Source organism: Chlamydotis macqueenii, chromosome 2 (genome assembly GCF_036417535.1).
Source record: "Chlamydotis macqueenii isolate bChlMac1 chromosome 2, bChlMac1.mat, whole genome shotgun sequence".
In the NCBI taxonomy this organism is placed as follows: domain Eukaryota; kingdom Metazoa; phylum Chordata; class Aves; order Otidiformes; family Otididae; genus Chlamydotis; species Chlamydotis macqueenii.
In genome coordinates this window covers 120373563-120400540 of record NC_141557.1, presented here as the reverse complement: position 1 = coordinate 120400540, position 26978 = coordinate 120373563, and positions in this window count along the sequence as shown.

The window sequence follows — 26978 nt, the reverse complement described above, 5'->3', positions numbered from 1 at the left end:
GACAGCAGATCATCTAAGACTAGAAAGATATCACTGTAATTAATCATCTAGTTCAAAATAGAATTCTCACTATCTTCTCATTAGAAATATTAAAATAAAGAGTTCTGAAGGTTAGAATTCCAGTACTCAATGTTTTAAAATACTAGACTGTTAACTTATTTGGAGGACAATTTAGCCATCTCTGGGAGTTGGACTAGACGACCTGTAAAGGTCCCTTCCAACCCAAACCATTCTATGATTCTATTATCTTTATGATGCATCTAAAAGGGATGACTTCTAAGTACAGAAAGGTTTATGAGGTATAAATACAAGTTGTGCAAAACAACTACCTATTCTCTGTAGGTCCGAGGTTCAGAATAGAAGTGTGATTTCAGACACACTTTCTTCCATTTTTCCTGATCAGCTGTGGCACCTTGTTTAATCTATGATGATTTCCACTTAGCAGTGGAAATTTTCCCATCTAACATACAGAAAACCAGACATTATCACAGATTTAGTAATTCTAGAAGAAAATGCACAGAGGTGAGCTACGACAGTTAACGTCCTGAGCTAGCTGGAGGTAATTCACTCCTTACAGCAATTAGTTTTCAGACAATTCATTGGAGTAGTATAAAACTATGTTCTATATGACATTCCAGGAATCTTAAATGACATGCATTTATAGTTCCAAAGAGCAATTACCTATTTGAAGTGCTCCTCATCTGGCATTTGTTTGTCTTACACTGGGGACATTAACCAGGAAAATTCCATTTAGATGTCTGCATAGTATTTGCATAAAGCTTCTTGGTAAATTTTTCAGTATTTTAATTTTGTCTACTATTCAGCTGCACTAAGGGCAAATCATGCCTGACTAATTTGGTGGACTTCTATGATGGGGTTACAGCATCAGTGGGCAAGGGATGAGCAACTGATATAATCGTCCTGGACTTGTGCAAAGCGTTTGACACTATGTCGCACAACACACTTGTCTCTGAACTGGAGAGATATGGATTTGACAGATGGACCACTCGGTGGATAAGAAATTGGCTGGATGAACACACTCAGAGAGAAGTGGTCAACAGCTCAATGTCCAAGAGGAGACCAGTGACGAGTGCCATTCCTCAGGGGTTGGTGTTGGGATCGACTCTGTTTGGCATCTTTGTCAGCAACATGGACAGTGGGATAGAGTGCACCCTCAGAAAGTTCGCCAACGACACCAAGCTGTGTAGTGTGTTCACCACACTGGCGGGAAGGGATGCCATCCAGAGGGACCTTGACAGGCTGGAGACGTGGGCCTGTGCAAATCTTATGAAGTACAACCAGGCCAAGTGCAAGGTCTTGCACGTGGGTCAGGGCAATCCGAGGCACAAATACAGGCTGGACGGAGAATGGATCAAGAGCACCTCTGAGGAGAGGGACTTAGGGGAGCTGGTGAACAAGAAGCTCAACAGGAGCCAACAATGTGCGCTTGTAGTCCAGAAAGCCAAGCGCATCCTAGGCTGCATCAAAAGAGGCGTGGCCTGAAGGTCGAGGGAGGTGATTCTTCCCCTCTACTCTGCCCTGGTGAGACCCCACCTGGAGTACTGCATCCAATTCTGGAGCCCCCAACATGACAAGGACGTGGACCTGTTGGAGCAAGTCCAGAGGAGGGCCATGAAGATGATTAGAGGGCTGGAGCACCTCTCATATGGGGACAAGCTGAGAGAGTTGGGGCTGTTCAGCCTGGAGAAGAGAAGGGTCAAGGGAGACCTTATAGAGGTCTTTCAGTACCTAAAAAGGGCTTATAGGAAAGATGGGGAGAAACTCTTCAGCAGTGCCTGTTGTGATAGGAGAAGGGGTAATGTTTTTAAAAGAGAAGGAGGTAGAGTCAGACTGGATATAAGGAAGAAATTTTTTACAATAAGGATGGTGAAGCACTGGCACAGGTTGCGCAGAGAGATGGTAGATGCCGTATCCCTGGAAACATTCAAGGTCAGGTTGGACATGGCTCTGAGCAACCTGATCTAGTTGGAGATGTCCCTACTCCTGGGACTAGATGACCTTTAGAAGTCCCTTCCAACCCTAACTATTCTATGATGCCATGATTCTAAATTCTGAATTCACAATCTGTTGGCCTTACATATAACCCTATTAGAACTGCACAGATTAAATGACTTCACAGCATAGTCTCGTGATAGGTCTGATCTGTGTTTCTGGAATACTTGAGCTGAAAACTGAACTGAAGAAAACAGTACATTGTTTGCATAATTTTGTGTTGGCCAAGAACATTTACTTGTCCAGTAAATTGAATGACCTATATTAAGGTCCTATGTCTGTCAAGGAAGTTTCTAACTTGTGTTTCCAATTTCTTTAGAGAATGCCTTTAAACCTACTCTTAGATGAAAAAAGGAACATTTTCTATCGAGGTTGTCATTGTGCATAGCAAGCAAGAGTGATGCAACCAGAGGAAGAAAAAAACCAAGGAAGAACATGATTACAGTTTCACTGTTAGAGTTCTTACTCAAAAAGAGATACGCAACTTTCAGATTTGCTTCCAAAGTGTGTTGTTTGTTTGTTTGTTTGTTTGCTGCCTACTGTGAAATTGTGTGACTCGCTTAGGATCCAGAGAAAGGAAACTGGCTTTGAGGTCACTTTTGTTTTCTTTCCTCCAATCTCATGACTTGTTCTATATCTGACTATGTATCAGGAACTGGGGATTTCAAAAGGGCAGGTATGCCCAGAACAACAAAAGCACAGTGTTGGATAGGTACCTTGATAGTTACTACATTTAATTGTTAAATGCATATATTTCTGATTCTATTATTCCTTTGTTTAAGCTGGGAATTGGGGCAGATGGGGCAGATAATTTTTTACCAATCTTCTCAACTCTGCTGCGTAAACAAAGGATTCTTGCCAAATAGATATATGGAATGGCATGTTCATCAGCTAATTCAATTAAAATGTTGAGCTAGAAGAGCTAATGCCAGAAACTATTGTTTACTTTTTTTAGTGTATTTGACAATGAAAAATGCTTTGAGAATAAGTAATGTAATTACTGCTAAATGCATTTCAGGGATGTAGAAAGTACTTGTCAAGGAGAACAAATTATATAGATATAAGACATTACTTCGATAACTTCAGTTTTGTTGTTGAAGAATGCAACAATCAAATAAACTGCTGTAAAATGTGATTTTACAGGGATTTTACCTTTCTGTCTCAGCTTCACTGACTGAGAATTGGATTTCATTTTCAAAGAATAGGCAATTTCTTACATGTTATACAATTTTTGCCCTTGAAAACTGTCAGTTGCAATATCCAGGATGAAAATCTATTTTTACTATCCAGAAAGCATGCAAGAATATGTTTTTATATATGGACTAAAATGAAGATGCCACCTGGGTAGCAGTAAGTATATAAAATATATTATATAACACAATATAATTTCTTTTGACTGAGAAAAGGTGACCAGAAAATACTATTTCTTCTACTAGAAAGTCTATAATTTCTACAAAAAAAAAAAAAAGTGTAAAAAGAGCTTTATGGCATGTCTTTATTTAAATGCACCCTTCTACTCATTAATAAAAAAAAAAAACTAATTAAAGATAAATGATCGGTTACTTGCTACAGTTATCAAGAAGCATCTGAAGGGCTCTTACCCTGCTTAATACTACAACAGCTTGCCTGTAACTTTTTGCTAATGTTAAGTTTCTGCTAGAAAAAAAAAGATTAACTGATTTCACAAGTCTAACTCGTGTACAGCATGTGCATGGAATTTTCCACGTGCCAAACTGGAAATTATCAGAACAACATAAGAGGGAACTTAAGCTCCTCCTGTCCAAATGTGAAAACCATTTAACACACAGTAGCAGTGCACAGCAGTCTACATTAGGAAAGCAACTTGACAGAGCAGCTATGCTTCACAAAGAGCATAATTTTACACTAATCCTGAGAATAAAAGTTGTCAAGAGCCTTTTAAGGATCAAGTGTGGTCAGAGCCCTACTTTACCTTCATGGTGCTCATTGACACAAACTTACCATATCATTACCAGCTATCTCTAGGGGATCTACCAAATTCAACACTGCTCTTTTTGGTCTTTCATAACATTTACTGGGATATCATGTGCTGCAGGAAAATGCCAGAGTTACCACTGCTGAATCAGACACTTGAACCCTTAGATGTTTAATTATGTGTTATTCTTTCCATGTATTCACCTCTCTAGCCTTGACCTGCATTATTGTACCGCTCTTTCTGAGAATTTTTTTTTCGTTGGCTTTACTTCATCTCCTGTAACAACAATGAGAGAGAGTGAACATCTGTGAGACCCGATGACTGCTTGACTGACAGCAAAACAATATATGAGTGTGTGGGTGTGCGTAGAGTAGTTCATGTTGACAAGAAACTAGGAATGAAATTTTTGCTCTGGGACCTGAAACTCGTAGGGAATGAGAGCCCTGTTCAGCAAGCCACTGGTCAAATATTAGAGTCTAGAGTTCCTGTATAGCAAGATCTATTTCCTGGGTCAAGAATGCAATGTACATGGAAGTAAGTATATGGCATATTACAGTAATATCTCCAAATAAGTAATTCGGCTCCTGAGCTATGACTGTGCAAGTATTTTACATGGCAGCAAACACAACTGCAGAATAGGAGGTGATATTTTAATCTCTGCAACTGTGCAATTAAGAGTAGTTCAACTGAATCTATACTGAACTGAACACTCACAACCACATAAAGATTATACTCCCACAGTCACAAAGATGTTGTCTTGCTCTCATTAGGCAGGATTATCCTCCAGACATGATCCCTCTCTGCTTTTCTCCCTACGATTCTCTCAGTGAATCCTGGATCTAAAGTTTTGGAGCCTGTAGTAACATGTTTGCTGTTCACTAGATTCTGACCTACAAAAAAGTAAACACTTTCTAAAAAACTTGTAGTCCTCTATGCCACCATCATTGTTTAGTCCCATTCGGGACCAGACTGCGCAGTCTCTCTCTTACTCCCCCACTGTCCAAGGGAATAGGGAGAAATAAACAGCAAAAAAGGCTTGAGGTCTGAGACAAGGACAGGGAGAAATCCTTAAAGTCACCATTACAGGCAGAACAGACTCGACTTGGGGAAAAACTATTTGTTTATTATTAAAAACAAAGCAGGATAATGTGGAAAAGAAAAAAATAACTTCCCTTTACCCCTCTCTTTTCCCAGGCTTAACTTTATGTTCAATTATCTCTACCTTATTCCCACCCCGAGCAGCACAGGGGGAAAAGTGAATGGGGGTTATGGTCAGTTCATCACTTATCACTTTATGCTGCTCCTTCCTCCTTGGGGGAAGAACTCCTCACATTCCTCCCTTGCTCCAGTGTGGGGTCCCTCCCACAGGCTACAGTCCTTCATGAACTGCTCCAGCGTGGGTCATTTTTCCATGACATACAGTCCCTCTGGAATGGCTACCCCACCGCTGGCCCTCCACGGGCCACAGCCTCCTTCAGGCATCCACCTGCCCCAGCATGGGGTTCTCCATGGGCTGCAGTTGGATCTCTGCTCCTCCATGGGCCTCCATGGGCTGCAGGGGGACAACCTGCTTCACCATGGACTGCACCACAGGCTGCAGGAGAATCTTGGCCAGGAGCAGCATTACTCCTCCCTCTCCTTCTTGTGCAAAAGTCTCTCTCTGCTCTCCACTTAAGTCATTTACAGAGAAAACAAGCTGCCAGTCTCTGTATATTAGAGATAAATGTCTTTCGCATAAATGTCTATATAAATAGACATGTGTGTCCCTCACAGCATCCTTCTGGACAAGTTGTCCAGCTGTGAGATGAGCAGGTGGATGCCCTGGGTTAAGAACTGGCTGAAGCATAGAGATGAAAGGGTTGTAGTGCATGGGACTACATCTGGTTGGTAACTGGCCACCAGAGGTATTCCTCAGAGCTCAATTCTAGGGCCAATTCTGTTCAATATTTTTAGCAAGGATCTGTATGTGAGAACTGAGTGCACCATTTGCAAGTTTGCTGATGATATTAAACTGGGACGTGCTGTTGACTTTCTCAAGGGATGAGATGACTTGCAGAGGGATCTAGATAGATTAAAGCATTGGGTAATCATCAATGGCATGAAATTTAACAAGAACAAATGCTAGATTCTATGCCTGGGACAGCATTATGCCAGGGACAAGTATAAATTGTGAGAGGAGTGGTTGGAGAGTAGCTCTGCAGAAAGGGATCTGAGGGTGCTGGTCGACAGCAAGCTCAATATGAGTCAGCAGTGTGCCCTGGCAAACAAGAGGGCAGGCCACATCCTGGGATGCATCAAACACAGCATAACCAGCTGGTCAAAAGAGGTGATTATCCCATCATATTCAGCCTTGGTGCAGCCTCACCTTGAGTACTGTCTGCAGTTCTGGGCTCTAAAATTCAAGAAGGATGAGAATATCCTTGAATGCATCCAGAGGAGGGCAACAAAGCTGATGAAAGGACTGGAAGGCATGTCCTGTGAGGAGTAGCTAGGGACTTTGAGTTTGTCTCATTTGGAGACAAGGAAGCTGAGGGGCAACCTCATTGCTCTCTACAGCTTCCTGAGGAGGGGAAGAGGTGAGGGAGGTGCTGATCTGTCCTCCCTAGTATCCAATGATAGGATACGTGGGAATGCTTGAAAGCTGTGCCAGGAGAGGTTTAGACTTGACATTAGGAAGCATTTATTTACCTAGAGGGTGGTCAAACACTGGAACAGATTTCCTAGAGAGATGGTTGATGCTCTGTACCTTTCAATATTTAAGAGGCATTTAGACACTGCCCTTAATAACATACTTTAACTTTGGGTCATCCTTGAATTGGTCAGGCAGTAGGGCTAGATGATCTTTGCAGGTGCCCTCCAACTAAACTATTCTACTAAAAACATAAATTACGTATTTGTTATGGGGTCATAATTAGCATTGCCTACCTTTATAAAATAATTTCCTTCCTTTGTTGCTTGCTTCATGCTTTCCTTCTACTGCATTTATATAGCTGCTACACTTCCCATCTATCAAATTTACCCAGTATTTCTGCTTTCTTTTTGTTTCCATGGAAACAAAGATGATTTTTAAGGAGATAGAAAGAAATGCAGGTCATCACAAAGCTATTCCTCAAGAACAGACATCTTGCGTTATTCTAGTTTTGTCCAAGAATTTCCACCTTGCCACCTCCTAAGAGGCATATAGGGAGATCTTTTTTGTGTGTTCTTCTATTCATACAGAAATTAACCTTAGAAAGTCTAAACCCAATCAGGCAATGATATACTGTATTTAAGTCTGAACTAAGAATGCATGAAAATCTTTACAGTTCAACTTTATTTACATGCTGTACATATAAGAGAAGAGTCCAGGGGACTTCAAGTAGGTGTGAGGGCAACTGAGAGTTAAGCACCAGATTGCTTATTGCTGCAACTCTGCAAATTCAGTTCAGCAAAAGTGCTCTAATGCCAAGTGGAATGCTGAATGTGAAGTTACCAACCTAATTGCTCCACCCAAATATACTTAATGGTAGTGTTTAAGTGGGATGTTCAGTTCTTGTTCCTTTATTGCCTTGAGCAGTGACCCACTAGAACATCTTTCTTTCCCTGACATATCTTGATTTGCTTCCAGTTGAAACTAGGGCATCAAGAAAGATAAGGTGGGAACAGATGGAGAGAGATGATGTATCTTGACCAGTTCCATTATACAGTCTCTATATAATTAAGCTACACTTGACGTCTGGTATTCTTTTCTGGAAGCTGGGAAGCCTTAGCAAGTCCTGCAGCTTGAATATGTACTAATAATTCCAGGATCTTGAGCATTTCCTGGGCAATAGGGACATGCTTGCACTCCAAATGCTCAAAGATGTTTCCCAGTAGCTCTGAATTAGACAATTTTATGACTCAGATTCATACCCTGGAAGGAAGGATCCTCTGGCGTTTTCACTATTCTGAGGTACAGGAAGATCAGTATTCAAGACTTTGCATACCATGAAGATATTAAAATCTGTGTGTCCCTGGTGTATATTCTAATGGTAATAATGGATAGTAGTAATTGCAGCTCCTGCTTCAGTTGTTCTCTGCAGTGCCCTCTCAGAGGTTTCCATTTCCACACCAGCTGCTCATGAAGTGGCTGCTGACAGTTTAAAAGTTACAATATTGTCACTAATTTTAGAATTTCCTGATAAAACAGCATGTAATTTTCAGTGATTCCAGAGATGCCAAAAAAAAAAAAAAAAAGAAAAAAAGAAAAAAATGCCAAATGAAACTTCAGAAATATATTCTTCAGGATGGGAATTATTTTAGTTATTTTCATGTAAATTGACTTTAATTCAAAATTTTTGCCAATCAGTAAGAAATAAAAACTTTGAAATAAGGCAGGAGAAAGATTAAGACATGGGAATGAATGTTCTAATTGTATACAACTATAAGGGAGACCAAGGGTGTCTGAAGATTCACTGTCAGAACTCTTCCATCTATTAGCAAAAAAAAAAAGAAAGAAATGCTTTTGTGTGCAGCAAAATTGCCAGCAAGGCATTTCAGAAAAGGGAAAAGAGAATATCCTCTTTGGAAGGGTGTTCCTAAAATAATTCTTAAGGACTTATCTTGAATATTGCAATAGACAGCCAAGTGAAAAATGCAGAATGCAGTTGCAATTAAAAAAAAAAAAAAGAAAGAAAATTTAACAAAATGCAAAGTTCATGTATTAGAGAATGATACAGACAAAGTTTTAATGCAGCTACATGAACCTATAGTAAGATCTTATCATAGAAACATAGAATAATAGAATAGTTAGGGTTGGAAGGGACCTTCAAAGGTCATCTAGTCCAACCTCCCTGCAAGGAGCAGGGACATTTCCAACTAGATCAGGTTGCTCAGAGCCATGTCCAACCTGACCTTGAATGTTTCCAGGGATAGGGCATCTACCATCTCTCTGTGCAACCTGTGCCAGTGCTTCACCATCCTCATGGTAAACAATTTCTTCCTTATATCTAGTCTGAATCTACCTCCTTCTATTTTGAAAACATTACCCCTTCACCTATCACAACAGGCACTGCTGAAGAGTTTCTCCCCATCTTTCCTGTAGGCTCCCTTTTAGTACTGGAAAACTGCTATAAGGTCTCCCCAGAGCCTTCTCTTCTCCAGACTGAACAGTCCCAATTCTGTCATCCTGTCATAGGATGTCAGAATTCTGTCATCTTGTCATAGGAGAGGTGCTCCAGCCCTCTAATCATCTTCATGGCCCTCCTCTGGATCCTCTCCAACTGGTCCATGTCCTTCTTATGTTGGGGGCTCCAGAATTGGATGCAGTACTCCAGGTGGGTTCTCACCAGGACAGAGTAGAGGGGAAGAATCACCTCCCTCGACCTTCAGGCCACGCCTCTTTTGATGCAGCCTAGGATGCGCTTGGCTTTCTGGACTACAAGCACACATTGTCGGCTCCTGTTGAGCTTCTTGTTCACCAGCTCCCCTAAGTCCCTCTCCTCAGAGGTGCTCTTGATCCATTCTCTGTCCAGCCTGTATTTGTGCCTCAGATTGCCCTGACCCACATGCAGGACCTTGCATTTGGCCTGGTTGAACTTCACGAGATTTGCACGGGCCCAACTCTCCAGCCTGTCAAGGTCCCTCTGGATGGCATCCCTTCCCTCCAGTGTGGTGAACACACTACACAGCTTGGTGTCGTTGGCGAACTTTCTGAGGGTGCACTCTATCCCACTGTCCATGTTGCTGACAAAGATGCCAAACAGAGTCGATCCCAACACCAACCCCTGAGGAATGGCACTCGTCACTGGTCTCCTCTTGGACATTGAGCTGTTGACCACTACTTTCTGAGTGCAGCCATCCAGCCAATTTCTTATCCACCAAGTGGTCTCTCCAGTTTAGAGACAAGAATGTCATGTGGAACAGTGCCAAATGCTTTGCACAAGTCCAGGAAGATGACATCAGTTGCTTGTCCCTTGTCCACCGATGCTGTAACCCCCTCATAGAAGTCCACCAAATTTGCCAGGCAAGATTTGCCCTTAGTGAAGATGTGTTGGCTGTCATTAATCACTTCCTTGTCTTCCATGTACCTTAGCATGGTTTCCAGGAGAATTTGCTCCATGACCTTGCCAGGCACAGAGGTGATACTGACTTATAACTACTTATATCATTTCAGACAGGATTGTCATGTGAGACGAGATTCAGAGGAGAGTATCTTTTTCAAAAGTGTACTCAGAATAATTTATATCAGGAAGAAAAAGTACTTCTTATTACAGTAGTTGTTTGTCTTGTCACCCTAGGCCAATCTCTGCTTTTCTCTGTATCTAAAGCCAATGAACTGCTGTTACCTGGATCGCTGTCACCTTTAGACGTCCTGCCCTAATGTCCTGGTTTCAGCAGGGATGGAGTTAATTTTCCTCTCAGTAGCAAGTGTGTTTTGGATTTAATATGTGAAGAATGTTGATAAACACCCTGATGATATGAGCTGTTGCTAAAGAGACAGAGGAGATTGTTCGACTTTCCACATCTCGCTAATGTGCAGGTACAGGAAGCTTGGAGTGATACAGCCAGAATAATTGACCCAAACTGTCCAAAGAGAGTATTCTGTTCCATAAATGTCGCACTCAATGTGTAAGTGGGGGTTACCTGAGGTCAGGGGGGATCACTCTCTCTACTTCACTGGCTCCATCTCACTCCTTTGCTTGATACTCAGTTTTGTTTCTGTTATCACAGCTTGGGATGGGCTGTATTGGTCATTGGGACATGGGGTGGTGAGAAATTGTGCATTGTTCATTTCGTATATTTTAGTATCCTTATATTCTATTATTATTGTCATTTTCCTTTGTTATTCTAGTAAACTGTCTTCATCTCAACCCACAAGTTTTCCTTTCTTTCCCATTTCTCTCCCCCATCCTGCTGGTGAGGGGGCGGGTGAGCAAGAAACTGTGTGGTGACTAGGCTAAACCACAACACCTAAACATGTTGGATGTAAACTCAGTGAGAGGTCATCTGTGCTTCTTTGTTCCTATTCTGTGAAAACCTAAACCATTAAAGCAGAGTAGATATAATCCATCTTTTTTTTCAGGGAAGCATCTCCCATGACAATTATCTCTGCTCACTTTGTTTTCCCAGCACTTGCCAGAATCATCTAATGACTTAGAGCTGGGCAGATGTAGGTAGTGGTTTCTGGCAAGCTTCACCCCATGACAGTAGAACAGTGCTTCTTAGAATATGAAGCTGTCTACAAAGTTGATGCCTCTTTTTCTGTAGACGTGGAACAAAATGGCACAAATGAGATAACCTTGGTGCTAAGGATGGTCTTATGTTTGAAACAAATGGATTATGCCTGAAGAACTGGTTTCTTTCTGTCTTTGATGACATTCCTTTGAGGCTACTAAATCCAAGGCAACTCATTTTTGTATTGCATGCGACTTGTTTTCTGGGTTTCTGACATTAGGTCTGAGCGGCATTTTTTTCCAAATTCCCAAGTGCACATACTCATGACCGACACAAGAGAGTTCTGCCCCGAACACTTGCAGTTTGCAGACTATTAAACGGTCCTGAAAGACTAACATCAAATGTGAGTGGACAATTTTTGCTTCTAACCATTCTGTCTTCAGTTCCCTGCCTGCAAAAAAAAGCAAAATGCCTAGTGGTCTTTCAGTACCTCATGAAAGAAAATCTACTACTATTTCAGCAGTGTTCAGATATTATAGTGATGAGTACCATAGGAAAAACCAGGACATTTAATAATTCTCTCTTCAGAGTGAGTTTTAAGTGTGTGCAGTAAATAAGACATGGACCAGACTTCGAATGATAAGTAAAAAAAAAAAATATTGAATAGTTGTTCGTTAAGCACTGTCCATTTTGTGCTCTGAATAAGACAGAGGATCTCTCTAACAAAGCAGTAGATGATAATGTAAGTAAAGAGACCAGAATTTTACTGTACTTAATACTACTACTCTTTTAACAAGAGGTTTATGGAGCGTTGTTTTCTTTAGTTTTGAGGTATGGAAACTTGTGATTAACACCTATGAAAGTAATGAAGAAGGAAAAAAGTTGGAACTGCATAAAATAATATGGAGTAGAGAAGATAAATTGGGAGTTTTTGTCTTACACTCTATATAGATAGGAGTGATCAACGACATTTAAATAGGGCAAGTTATTTATTTTTTAAAAAACTCTGAACAATGAATACCATTAAACACCTGAAACTACCAGCTGAAATCCTCATTAATTGAATTGTTGTAGTACTTTTCACATATACACTGCAGATCAAGTGTTCTGGGGAAAAAAATCATAAATGCTATTTTATCCTTAAGGCAGATGTATGTTTGACAACAGGAAAGTAAACTTATTGTTTAATTAAAAGTATAAATTACAGTGCATTGTAGAAAATGGAAATGCAATAAATTTTGCTTACTTGCATCCATCGTCTTTTATTTCAAAGCTCAAACACCTAGGATTTGCTTCCTTAGCTGCTTCAAATACTGGTGGATGCCCCACTCCTGAAAACGTTCAAGGCCAGGTTGCATGAGGCTCTGAGCAACCTGATCTAGTTGGGGATGCTTCTTGCAGGGGGGTTGGACTAGATGACTTTTGAAGGTCCCTTCCAACCCTAACCTTTCTATGATTCTATGATTCTATGAAATGCAGGTGCTACAACTGAAGAAGGTGTGGTTCAGTTGCCAAGCAAGAGGTCTTGGGAAAGGAGACTAGAAAGGAGAAAGAAGCAATACAAGTTATTAATGAAGAACACTAATGAATAAATGCTCCGCTATAAGGAGAGAAGACAGAATATGACTTTCCAGCTGTCAGTCATTCTAAGTGAGCTTGGACTCTGCATTAATCAGCACTCTCTGCTTTTCAAGCTGCCTTGGAAGGGTGAGGAAAATGAATAGTGAAATAGGATATGTTGGTACTTGGTATCTATCTGCAGTTGCAGATAGATGGTATCTATCTAAGTTGCAGGTAGCATCAAAAGAGGTTTTGAATTGCAGAGTGGCAGAAGATCATTTTGTCTGCTTCAACTTGTTGACATTTGTGGCACCATGGCTCTGCCATGGAAAGAGGAAGTCTCAGCAGGCTGCCACTGCCAAAATCCATTCTCCTTTAATACTTCCTCTTTTTGCTGCGGCTGGGGACTAGTTACAGAGGCACCCTAGAAAAGCTGATGAGTGTTCGAGCCTGTTGTGAGTGCCATAAACATTTAAAACCCATCTACTGTGTAAAAGCCTAATTTCCCTAGCCCATTGGTTTTATTTTTCTTTTTTATGTTTATGTTTTTCCACAAAGCACTGTGTACCTCTCCCCTAGAAAGCAAGTAGAAATTAAAAGACAAAATACTGCTTGAAAGTAGTTGAGTTCATAAAGTCTGAAACAAACATTCAAAGCTAAGTCAGAAATGCTAGCACACTCTCACTCATAACATATGCTGGTTTATTTTTCAATTGTGCTTATTTAAAATGTCAGTCATGAAGACTCTGCTATTCACTTGAATAACTGTTCCCCTTTAAGTTTGCTTCCAACACCCCAAAAGTAGTCAAGTTAGGACAAAATGATCGCTTGCAGCTTATAACTTGGTGCTCAGATTTCAAGAAACTTGACATATTAATTTAGCCACATGCCTGCTGTGGTGTTAGAGCTGTTCTCAGTCGTTCTCAAACAAAAATGGTCTGTAACACACCATAAGACAGTGGCGTGAGCAGGACATCTAGGTACTAGCTCGCCTTCCACATTAAGCTTCTGGAAGGCTACAATATATACTCTAAATGGAAACAAAAGATAACGGTAGATGTTAATTCATCAAAATTTGTTTCAGATTGAGAGAACTCTAATTACCAGCCGCTGACGCATTTTTTGATAACTCTTATTACAGATTTTCAAACCAGTTTAGGTACAGACTTTCCTAAGATATATTTGCTCATCTGGCATGACCATAACTGACATGTTTTTGCCTATGATATCTTCAGCATTTATTTCAGAAGAATACATTTTAAATGTATGTTCAATGATGTGGATCACAACACTATATTGTGACAGTTTTCCTGAGAAAGGTTAATAACTTTCTCATTTGGCAGAACCAGTTTATCTGCTGGAAACACACGGCCGCATTTGACCACCTTTCACTTTTCTTGTGCTTGTTGTACTCATTAGTTATCTTGAAGAAATCTGTTAAATTATTGCATGTTTTCAACAACTTTAACTAGAGTTTTACAGTATAATTGATGATAACAGTTTTAAATCTATTACAAGCACCATAAGGTCATTTTACACTCTGAATAAATCTATTGTGATTGAGCTTTGCTTTATATTTCCTATAAATGTACTTATCTTCCTAGATGAGTAATTAAAATACTTTTATAACAATCCAATGAGACCAGGAAACAATTCAGTATATAAAGTCTACCATGATTGCATTATTGTTATATCATATCCCAAGTCTGGTAAGATAGCACAGTTATCAAAGCCATCTGTAGTGTTACTTATCTTCCGTTCCAGTGGGATAGCAGACTTTCTCTGAAGCTCTGCTCCCAAGCAGACAACGCAGGCTGTTCCATCTTTCAGAAGGGTGCAACAGACCCTTTTAATGTAAAGTCCTAGACCCTTTCCTTCTCTTTATACTCTTGGTTTTCAAGCACATTTGATATATCCAAATTGATATAAGGTTTCTTGAGCAGCAAGAGAGACAAAACTCAAAACTTACACAGTTCCTGATAAGAAAGATCTGACCCAATGTTTTCATAACAGAAGACACTGCAAGCCTTGACTGTAACAGTCACATTTTAAATGTGAAACAATGAGCAGGTAGCCACTGGTTTACTGTGTAAACAAATTAAAATATCAGTAGACAGGGATAAATTACACAAATGCCTTGGTTCTAATTAAGCCTTTGATTTCTGAAGTGATTTTCTGTTAATACACAGGAAAAGGCCTCCAAGGCTACATCTATCCTACTAAATTAAACATGCCCAATATTGTTTTCTGGCACTGGGACAAGCTGGCATGGAGTAGCCCTCACACATATTGCTGCACTCTCTCACCCTCTGGAACAGGATGACAACATTTGATCTCATAGAATCATAGAATCATAGAATGGTTAGGGTTGGAAGGGACCTTCAAAGGTCATCTAGTCCAACCCCCCTGCAAGGAGCAGGGACATCCCTGACTAGGTCAGGTTGCTCAGAGCCTCATCCAGCCTGGCCTTGAACGTTTCCAGAGATGGGGCCTCCACCACCTTTCTGGGCAACCTGTTCCAGTGTTCTATAACTCGCATCGTAAAAAATTTTTTCCTAATTTCTAATCTAAATCTACCCCCCTCTGTTTTAAAACCATTACCTCTCGTCCTAGCGCAACAGGCCCTACTAAACAGCCTTTCCCCATCTTTCTTGTAGGCCCCCTTGAGGTACTGGAAGACCCCTATAAGGTCTCCCCGGAGCCTCCTTTTCTCCAGGCTGAACAGTCCCAACTCTCTCAGCCTGTCCTCATAAGAGAGGTGCTCCAGCCCTTTTATCATTTTCGTGGCCCTCCTCTGGACCTTCTCCAACTGGTCCATGTCCTTCTTGTGTTGGGGGCTCCAGAACTGGACACAGTACTCCAGGTGGGGTCTCACCAGGGCAGAGTAGAGGGGGAGAATCACCTCCCTCAACCTGCTGGCCACGCTCCTCTTGATGCAGCCCAGGATGCGGTTGGCCTTCAGGGCCGCAAGGGCGCATTGCCTGCTCATGTTAAGCTTCTCATCCACCAGCACTCCCAAGTCCTTCTCCGCAGGGCTGCTCTCAATCCATTCCCCGCCCAGCCTGTATTTGTGCCTGGGATTGCCATGACCCAGGTGCAGGACCTTGCACTTGGCCTGGTTGAACTTCATGAGGTTGGCACGGGCCCACCTCTCCAGCCTGTCAAGGTCCCTCTGGATGGCATCCCTCCCTTCCAGCGTGTCGATAGCAGCACACAACTTGGTGTCGTCAGCGAACTTGCTGAGGGTGCACTCTATCCCACTGTCCATGTCGCCGACAAAGATGTTGAACAGGGCCGGGCCCAGCACGGACCCCTGAGGGACGCCACTCGTGACCGGTCTCCACATGGACATTGAGCCGTTGACCACCACTCTCTGAGTGCGGCCATCCAGCCAACTCCTTATCCACCGAGTGGTCCGTCCATCAAAGCCATGCCTCTCTAGTTCAGAGAAAAGGATGTCATGTGGGACAGTGTCAAAAGCTTTGCACAAGTCCAGGTAGATGATGTCAGTTGCTCGTCCCTTGTCCACCGATGCCGTCACCCCGTCATAGAAGGCCACCAAATTGGTCAGGCACGATCTGCCCTTGGTGAAGCCATGTTGGCTGTCACCAACCACCTCCTTGCTCTCCATGTGCCTTAGCATGGTTTCCAGGAGAATCTGCTCCATGACCTTGCCAGGCACAGAGGTGAGGCTGACCGGCCTGTAGTTACCCGGGTCTTCCTTATTCCCCTTTTTAAAAATGGGGGTTATGTTCCCCCTCTTCCAGTCATCGGGGACCTCACCAGACCGCCACGACTTCTCAAATATGATGGCCAGTGGCTTGGCAACTTCATCCGCCAGTTCCCTCAGGACCTGAGGATGGATCTCATCAGGTCCCATGGACTTGTGCACCTTTAGGTTCCTCAGATGATCCCGAACCTGCTCTTCGAGTACAATGGGCAGTTCTTCATTCTCGCAGTCCCTGCTTGCACCTTCTACAGCTTGGGCGGTGGGACAGGAACTCTTCTCGGTGAAGACTGAGGCAAAAATGTCATTGAGAACCTCAGCCTTCTCCATGTCCTGGGTAACCAGGACACCAGTTCCCTTCTGGAGGGGGCCTACATCTCTTTATGGTCCTTCTCAGTGCTCACTCGTGATCCTACCTGGAATTGCTTTGGAGACAGCCTGGGCCAAGAGCATGCCAGGGATCATTTTAATGAATCATTTAACAACATAAATGGGAGCATAAGATCATAACGATCGAATAGTGAAAGCAGCTCTGTTCTAGTGCCCAGGAACGTTCCCCAGCATCACTTTGCTTATATCACCAGCATGACTTTTGCTGAGAAACTTTCTATTTGTTGGCTGACCACCCTGCTGTCTATACTAGGTATGTGTTTCCTCTATTACTTCATAATAAAAGTCTAAAAAAGGGGAGGTATTTATTCAAGGTACTGAAAACTTGAAGGGAATTGTATTCCCTTGAAGTCAAAAGAACTGTCACATCCTTCTTTCACAAGGGGGAAGTGACAATATACGAAGTCACATCAATTGTCTGGTTTGCTTGCAGACATTGAGATATGACTTGAATATGTCAAATGTATTACCATAAAAAAAAAAAAGAAATAAAAAGAGAAAGAGGAGAAAGAAGTACTTTTGCAACACTGTCTTACCAAACTGTCAACACCATTTTTACTGTTAAAAAGTGATCCACCAGGATTTTCTGCTAATGAATCTACTTACAGATAAATACATCAGTTTTATTCCTGTGTTACCACTATGTGATCCCGTGACATACTTAGCTAGTTAAATTTCTTTTCTCCCAAAATAAAATCCAATTGATTTTTGTTTTATAATCCCACTAATTTTTCTAAGTCAGACATGAGATCCTTAGTTTGGGAACCTGTCTATTGAGGTCAACTTTTGTAGCATTGGTGAAGTAGATTACAGACATTTTCTTGCTCATTTGCATTTTTTGCCACTGATACACAGTTAAAGATAGTATTAAGATTTAACATTAGCTATCATTCTATGTTGTTATTATATATGCTGTTACATATGTCCTGAAAATTGTGCTAAGACCTATTGTACAATACCATTTACCATTATAATACAGTGAGAGCTCGCTTATAACATTACAGATATTTACTGGGCAATATGCATACTGAAAAGAACTCTCAGTAGAAGTAAATGCTTTTTTGTATCATGGGAGCCTTTCCTCCACAATTCAGGGAACATTTCTTTCTCTTTGGCTGAGAAGTAGCAAGTTTAATGCATTCTTGAAATGGTGGTGGTTTCAAAACCTACGGTTAAACTTTCTGAGGATCTAAACCCTTCTTTCAACCACTCCTCAAATGATCATTTATACTAGATAGAAACTCATCTTGGCTGTTGGGGGAGATACTGACATATGTTAAACAATCTTTTAAGACCTTTCCCTACAGCTGCTATCCTTGTTTGACTCTCACTGGCCTCTAAGTGAGAGTCTCTAAGCTATTAAATTTTGAAGATCAAATGTACAATTAAAGTAATTCTTCAAGTGTAATTTTGAATTTTAGCTCCAGATGTAGAGTCTACAATGACAATTTATACAGATTCCTGAGGACATGCAGAGAGCTATTGATTTCTTCAGGACTCATCAATGCATTGTTGCTGCTATGACTCATCTAGAGCTGCTCTGAAGTAATTTGGTTATGCTGTAGGCTGCCCTAGCAGTTTCTATACAAATATTTTTACTTAAGTATCTCTTACTTGGAATTGTCTGAGGTGGATCAAGCAAAAAATAGGAGATGACTCATGATAGCCCACAAAAGGGTCATTAAGGGATAATGCAAGAAATATTAGATTTGATGGCTCTGGCCTCTGTTGACTTATAGAATTGGTTTGACTTGGGTGGGGATAAAAGCCTGCCAACGTAAATGAAACAATGAAGACATCTTTCTGTTATTCACAAGGACATCGTCTGGGGCTATGACTTGATATCTAGACTGGAAAGAGTCTGCCCAGATACATACAGGAAGATAGTAGCATGTATGGATTAGGCAGGTCTTCTCATGACCTACAGCACCATTGACATTTGGAAAGGCATGAAATAAGAAGACAGGCATGTAAATAATTTGTTACCCTATAACCCCTACTTTTTATAAACCATTTTGGTAACATCAGAATAAAAGCATCCTGGTTTAAGAATGGTGTTGGGTTACCTCAGCAGACACAGGATCATAAGGGAAGAAATGTCAGTGTTACAAAACACAGTGGAATATAGTCTTACACACAATAAATAATAAGAGATTCTTCCAGTCCAAGAAAGGGGTCCTAATTCTGACAGTAGTGAATTCCACAACACTAGGAAGAAACTGTGTACAAAAATTACCACATAGTTAAGAAATTTATTTTGAATGATCCACAGAAAGAATAGGATCCGTATTTGTAGTTCATCTGCTTTTTCTCTCCCTAATATTCTCACTGAAACATAAGAGAATATTATTCATTATTAATGTTTTATCTGCTAATTTCAAAGACTCAAACTTCCTATAAAATTAAAAGACAGTCCCCCAATCCCTTTTCTGCATCCTTTTTGAAGGTAATTGCCAGTCACTTCCACCTTACATGTAAGTCAATGGAATATTTTACCCTTCCGATTCACTGCTTTTGGTGAGTAACCTATTTGCCTTTAGATCTGCTAATATCTAGGAAACTGTCATCTTCCCACAGAGAGAATAAACAGCTCCCCAACTAATTCTATCCCTTTTTGTTCCCTCATAATCTCTTTTTTTTTTCCTATGCACCTTATAAGCATTTTCCTGCTTAATTTACCTTCTACTCTAATTCAAGGTACAAAGGCAAGTAGAGAGCTGAGCTACCTGAGAAGAGAAAAAGCCATGCAGAAAAGTTATACACAGTAATGAGGGAAAAGCTATGGGAATATTTATTGCATAACTTACACCAAGCCTTTTATTGTCATTATCTGGCCATACCTCCAGCATCACATTTGCAGAAACACTGTGAACATCAGCAAAATATTTGCTGCTTTGGGGCACTCATGAAAAGGATGACCTCAGGAGGAAAACTTATAAAAGCCCCTTCTTTTCAGAAATAATAATAAAAAAGTATTGACATATGACACATCTGTTTATAATAGATCAAAGAACCATCACAGAAGATACCTGGTAGCAGGTTGTAGGGAACTACAAAATGTGTACATAACCTGTTGACCACCAATTTGACATGGAAATATCCACAGAATTTACTCTGGAAAATTCTTATTCATCCTTTTCCTGCCCTCAGAACAGCAAATAAGGAATTCAGAAGGACTTGCTTTAGAAACCTTTTAATTTCCTAACTTTCATTAAATACATTTCAGACGGTCAAGTTATTGATCCTCCCAAATTTTACTCCATTCAAGTTTATTAGGATGGTTACCAGTTTAGTGAACTGACTGCCTTAACCACACAATTTCTGCCATAGGTAATGGAAGGACAACTAGAAAAAAAAAACATTTGGGATTATAATGTGGGAATCAGTGGTGACTTGCTGAGAAGGACTAAGTAATAAAAGGTGATGTGAAAGAAACTGAGTTCTTCAAAAGGCTTATAGTTTGCTTGCATTTTGTTTTGACTAAGCTGCCAGATAACACTGTACTTTCTTGTTCTGATTTAATTGTGAACATATAGATTTCATTTTATAATTACCAATATTCCAGTATTACTGATATAATTACTGACATATTGAAGTTATATCAAACTTCAAAGGTCCAACTGAGACCTGAATTTGGCAAAACTGTGGGGTGTTTTATTTAAAATCACATTTCTATTTGCATTCTTATAAAAGCTTGTAACACAAGTCAGCTTATAACATTATTTTAAAATAGATGTTCATTTTATGACAGTGTAACTCAGCAGAATGACCCAAAATCTTCCACTTCTGCTTAAAGATACTTCTCTTTATGCTTAGTAAGGAAATTTTATTAGTGACTATATTCATAATACATATCAATAGTCATGCTCGGAAAGCTTCAAACAGAGATACTGATTTTGTTTCCTCAATTCTTTAAAAGTGAAAAAGATTGACAGAAAAACTGTTCTTCTCTTTTTCAAGATCATTAAGGGTCCAAACCTCTGATCTTGCTGAAATTTCTTTATGAACAGATGCATGAACAAACTTGTACAGGGCAAAAGATGTTTAATTTTATTCATAGGGAATCTTTTATTAATGATGAAAACACCATCAGCATTTTGTATTTTTAATACAAAATTATGTTATGTTTTAAGCACAGAGGGATAATTTTATGTCTTTCTTTGAAAGTATCATTCTGACTAACATAACTTTGATATGATAAACTTGCTTGAAGCAATATCTGTCCTTTCCCTTAAGTAGGCATGATCACTATTCTTCAATAGATCTCAAAGTGTTTTAAGCTGGTATGCTCCTTTTTGAGGTGAGAAAATTAAGCCATAAGGTAGGTAAATGACTTGCCAACAGCAAAAAAGTTAAAAGATTTATCCCACTGTATTTAGCTTTGGTGTGCCAGCACCTTGAGTACTGTGTGCAGTTCTGGACCATACAATTGAAGAAGGATGTGAAGGTCCTCAATGCATCCACAGAAGGGCAACAAAGCTGGCGAAAGGATTGGAAGGAATGTCCTATGAGGAGCAGCTAAGGACTTTGAGTTTGTCTAGTTTGGAGAAAAGGAGGCTGAGGAGCAACCTCATTGCTTCCTGCAGCTTCCTGAGAAGGGGAAGTGGAGAGGGAGGTGCTGAGCTCTTCTCTCTGGTACCCAGTGATAGGACACATGGGAATGGTTCAAAGCTGCATCAGGAGAGGTTCAGACTTGACATTAGGAAACATTTATTTACCGAGACGGTGGCTGAACACTGGAACAGGCTTCCTAGAGAGGTGGTTGGTGCACCAAGCCTGTCAGTGTTTAAGAGGCATTTGGACAATGCCCTTAACAACATGCTTTAACTTTTGGTCAGCTCTGAATTGGTCAGGCAGTAGAACTAGATGATCGTTGCATATCTCTTCCAACTGAACTGTTCTGTTTGGTTCCATTCTGTTCTATTCTATTCCATTCTGGGACACATTCTTGTTTTCTTAAGCTCACAATTGCAATTCTAACTAGATAGCTGACCCTCATGAGAAGGAAAAGGTTGTTTTTTTTTTTTTTCCAGAAAACATCTACTTCTCATTTCTGGTACTTGTCAGCTTTAATTTAATCCTACAGAGAAAAAAAATAAGAATCATATAAAGTACTCTTGGTAAAGCAAAGGAGCCTGTAATAAACTACAGAATGCTTCCAAGTAGTGTCTCCTGTTCTTTCTTTACACCTCATATTGCTGCAAGTGTAAAGCAGCAGTTCTCAACTGTAAGCTTGGCACCGCGGGGAGACTTATATCTCCTGTAGGGGAGAATACAAATAAGACAAGTGAAAACAGGAAAGAAATATTTTTACTCACCCTCCTGAACCCCCAACCCCCGCTCTGAATTTCTGACATTTAGGACTTGCAAAAAATAGAAGTCACTGGTGGCACATGGTACGCTTTATTTCCATGCTTCAACTTAAAATGGATTAAGATCTGATAGCCAGCAAGCATAAAAAGGTTTATATACATGTGTTTAGAATGTTAGGAAACATTTCAGGCTGTGGTCAATAGTAAAGTAGTGACATACATAAAAAATAATTTCAGAATATACCTACATTTTAGTAAATTATTATCATCAAACAGTTAGGGGTAAGAACATAAAAATTACTTTCAGATGTAAGAAAGAAGCTCAATAAATTATTTGAGTCTGTCTGGGCATTTGGAGGAGATTCCCACACCCAATGTGGTGGTGGTAGCAGATAAGTTGCAGGAGCAATAGCCATTTTAGAGAAATATGCAGATGTGAAACCAAGGAGATATCACCAGAATAAGATGGCAATCATCGCAGGAACTCAGTTGTAAAACTGAAGGACTGTAGGAAAGGTGGATAACATTACAAACTGCTACTGAGACAAATACCACCACTTAGTTCATCTCTAGTTTTCCATGTCTGCATCTACAAAAAAGGGCTCTGGAGAGGATACTGGGAGCTGCAGACCACTGAGCCTCAATCACTGGTAAGGCAGATGAGTCTATAATAAAGAATGACATTACTGAGTATATGCATAAAATAGTACGCTGAGGAAGAGTCAAAATCTTCTGAGAATTGAAATGTTGCCTCACTGACCTTCTGGACTTCTATGAGAGTGTACACTTAGCCCGTGGATAAAGGACAGATCATGGAAATTGTATAACTGGGTTTTAAAAAAGACTTTGATGATGTTCCACATCCAAGTCTATTAAAGAAACTGAGCAGTCACCAGGTTGGAGGAAAGGATGTTTTAAAGATAGGAAGCAAAGGCTAGAAATTAATAATTATTTTCCCAACTGGAGAATAGTCAGCAGTGACCAGTCTTATTCAACTTTTCAGGACATGGAGAAGAGCCTATGCAGTGCATCTACAAGTTTGTAGGTCATCTTAACCATTTGCAAGTAGTCAAATGCCATGCTAGTGACAAAGTACTGAAGAAAGACTCCCTAAATAAATGCTTTCACTAAAAGGTGGTACTTAAGCTTCAGTGGACATAAATATATGAAGTAATTAATGTAAGGGAAAATAGCCTAAATTGTGGCTCCATAAGGCTGAATTTGGATTGGGAACTTAGGAAAGAGTCAAGGTTCAAAGTTTGCTAGATAATTGACTCCACCCACAGCAGCAGAAACAGAAGGTACCAGAACAGAGTATGCTTAGGATGGATACTGAGAGGAAGACAGAAGATGTCATTTTCCAATTAAATTAAGTCCTGCTGTCTCAGACCATAGTATTGTACATACTTCTGGCCTCTACATCTCAGGAATGATGTAGTCAAGTTAGATAAGATACAGAGGAGGACATCTAAAACAATAAGAAGGATAGAGCATCTTTTGTCTGGGGAGAGACTAAAGTGGCTGGAACTCTTCAATTTGGAGAGGAGGAGGCTGGGTGGGCAATATGATTGAGGTTTACAAAATCATGGAGGTGATGAACAAGGTCATTTCAGCACCAAATCCAACTGGGCTGAAACACAGGCTTTTGATCAAATTAATATTAGATTGGTTTAAAACACACAAAAGAAGATAATTCTTCATATAATGAGCTTCTGGAATTTAATGTCACAAGAGCTTGCTCCAGCAGACAGTATTGGCAAGCTTAAGAGGGATTAGGTAACTTCATGTACAACAAGTTTAAAAAGAGTACTAAACAGATAAGACATGGATATGCCCTCCATCATCACCAATATAACATTTCTGGATGGTGCAGAAGTATGAAATATCTCTAAATATAAGCTCTTACTTCCCATCCTTCCAGTTCTTCATTTAGGACTGGATGTCTGACTGATAAATATCTTAAAGATCTCCTTGAGAAGGGGTAAAGGGTAAGGGAAAAGAAATCAGCAAAAACACAGCAGTCCCCAATAACAAGGGACCAAAAAAAATGAAGATAAGAAAGAGGATGAAAGTAAAAAATACTGAAATAAGGAACTTCAGAGAGACTTTGCACGAAGCACCCTACCAGAGTCCACCACTCCCTCTTGACATCCAGGTAGTCAGTAGATTAAATTAATACAAATGTTCATTAATAAAAAGTCAACAGTTGTCAATAGATATCATATAGCTAGCATGTAAAAATAATACCTTACTGATATGCAGGGAAATCTGTTAACAAAAGGTTTATTTTAAATTGTGCCCATCACAGAATTGAGGAAAAAAGGAAAAAAAAAAAGGAAACCAAGGGGTTTTTGTGTTTTTAATTGAACCATCTTTTGTACACAATGGCTTTTTGCCACTAGGTTTAAAAGAATCTAAAACGGATACTTTAGTTTCTTACTTCTTGAGTGATTTTCTTCATGAAAAGAGTAGAAGCCTTTATCTGAAATAAGTCTGTAAATATTTTTTTTTCTGTTGTCTCAAAGGTACTTGACAGATCAATTCTAAACATGTCAATAGGATTAAGTAGATGACTTCAGAGTAAAAGCTTATGACATATCACTAACATATTAACTATGGACACTTATTTTAAAGGAGTCTTTTTCCAGTGGAAATGAGTATATGTCCTGGGATCCCTGGGTAGCAAAGTTCAGTCCATTACTAAGGAAACTGTTGAAAAGAGCAAGGCATTAGGAGAAAAGATATAATCAGAAAAATGCCAAGAGAAGCTCATGCTCCAGGTAAAGTTATTGCTCAAAAAACCCCTAGCAAATGGTGTCATCAGAATAAACAGCTGTAGGAAAATGGTTTAATGAAAATAATATAACTTACCTGCCATGGCCCAGGGACTATTTGAGAGAGCACAATGCAAACCAGAGAGATTGCCTGAAGAGATTCTGAAAGCATGAGATTTGTAGCATTTTTTCTTATGGAACTTGAGAGCTCCATGTGGTCATTGCAGTACTGGAATTCAACAAAACATGTGAAAGCACACAACTTTTGGAATAGATAATCTTAAATTTTCTTTTACATCTCAGATACAATTTTCTGATCACATGTTCACATAAAATTTAATAACTGAAACAAAATAAGCAGTAGAAATAAGGTGAATAACAATAATTTTATGGCTTCATTTGTTCCCAGGTTGTCACACATAGTTTCACAACAATACTTCAGTTGCAGTACTCAGTAAAGTGGACATAAATATCAATACTTTACAGGGTCGATTCAACGTAAATAAATAAATAAATACATCTGTAGCCCTGAGGAAAAAAACATGTTTATTATCTTAACATATACAAAAAGAATCAGAACTCATTAAAAAAAAAATACAGTTCCGTTGATCTTTTTAAAAATTTCATTTAAAGTAAAAATCAAGAAATTTGATTTCTAATTTTACAGAGAGCAGCAATCATTTAATCTGTTCTTACTAAAACACACCTTATCTCTCCTTGTTTTTCAGACGCTATTTGAAATTGTCATGTTAAGAGGGGAGAGTTGCCAATGAACCCTTTATGTTTGTTCAGTCTGTCAATATCCCAAGAAAGACGAGACCCTTATGCCCGACCAGTCTATCTGAACCCACTGGACAGCTCAATGTATTGGAGAGCGATTTGAGTGACCTATTCAGGGGTCCTCGTTGACAGAGCCACCAAGTCAAACCCTCTTATTCCAATTATTTAAGGTCCTGGGAATTTGCACAAAGTGAATTTTATTATACAGAATACAGATTTGTGACAGGATAAGGTTCAAAGATTGCCAGTGATAGTACACTGACTGCAAGAATGAGTTTGAAGTGATATACTACCAAACTCTAATTACTAATAACAGCTAGCTTAGGTTAGTTATTTCAGCATGCCTAGAATAAGGTTCTTACCCAATAAGTGTCCCTGTGGGGACTCATCCCAAAAGTTACGATGGAGTTTTCCCTCATTTTCTCCCCTGGTCCATTTACTTCTATCCTGTTTCCTACATTAAGGTGGAGTTTGAGTGACTCTAGCCATACATTCTTTTATTGCTAATTGGTGTAAAATTATCTCACTTCTTCTCTTAAAGGTATAGTAAAAAAAATATAGCGCACATGCCCAGTGGAGGGTGGTCTCACTTTGGAGGTGGAGGTGTGCTTTACCATTGTCCTGGTTCTGGCCAGGATAGAGTTAATATTTACCTGAGCTGGGTGGAGAACTGAAGCTGGTAGCCCCTATGGCTGGGATAGTTAACTAATTAGCTAACAGCTGGGGTTAATTTACCCAAATTAGCCAAAGGGCTATTCCATCCCATCTGACATCATGCTCAGTATATAAGTGAGGAGGGTGCTGAAGGAAGGCACTCCTAGTTGGAAGAGACTGGATGTGGAGATCTGTTGTGAGCTATTATACTGTATTTGTGTTCCATCACTGTCTTGTTTTCTTCTGTCATTACTGTTAAATTTACTTTTTGTTCAATCTTAACCCGCGTGTTTGGTTTTTTTTTTCCTGGTTTTCTTTTGTTTGTCAAATCTCCTCCTATTCTCTCGGAGAGTGGGGGGAGTGAGAGAGAGACTGCGTAGTCTGGTCCCCGTTGGGGCTGAACTACGACAACCATTACAATGAGATTATAATGAGCAAAGTTAATCTAAAGGACACGATTGCTCCACAGTTCCTGGCTCAGCAACTGACATTCTTCTTATTTCACAGTTGCAATGCATTTTATCAGCTACCATACAGCTCATCAGCCACCAGATACCATGAAGTTCCCATCCTTGCAGGGAGTGTAACAGCTTGGCCGCAGTGTCTCCATGCCACTCCACCCTCTGTTCTGTTTTTCTTAGCATATGCTAAGGGAGGCAGGGTGTGTTGCCTAGGGAACT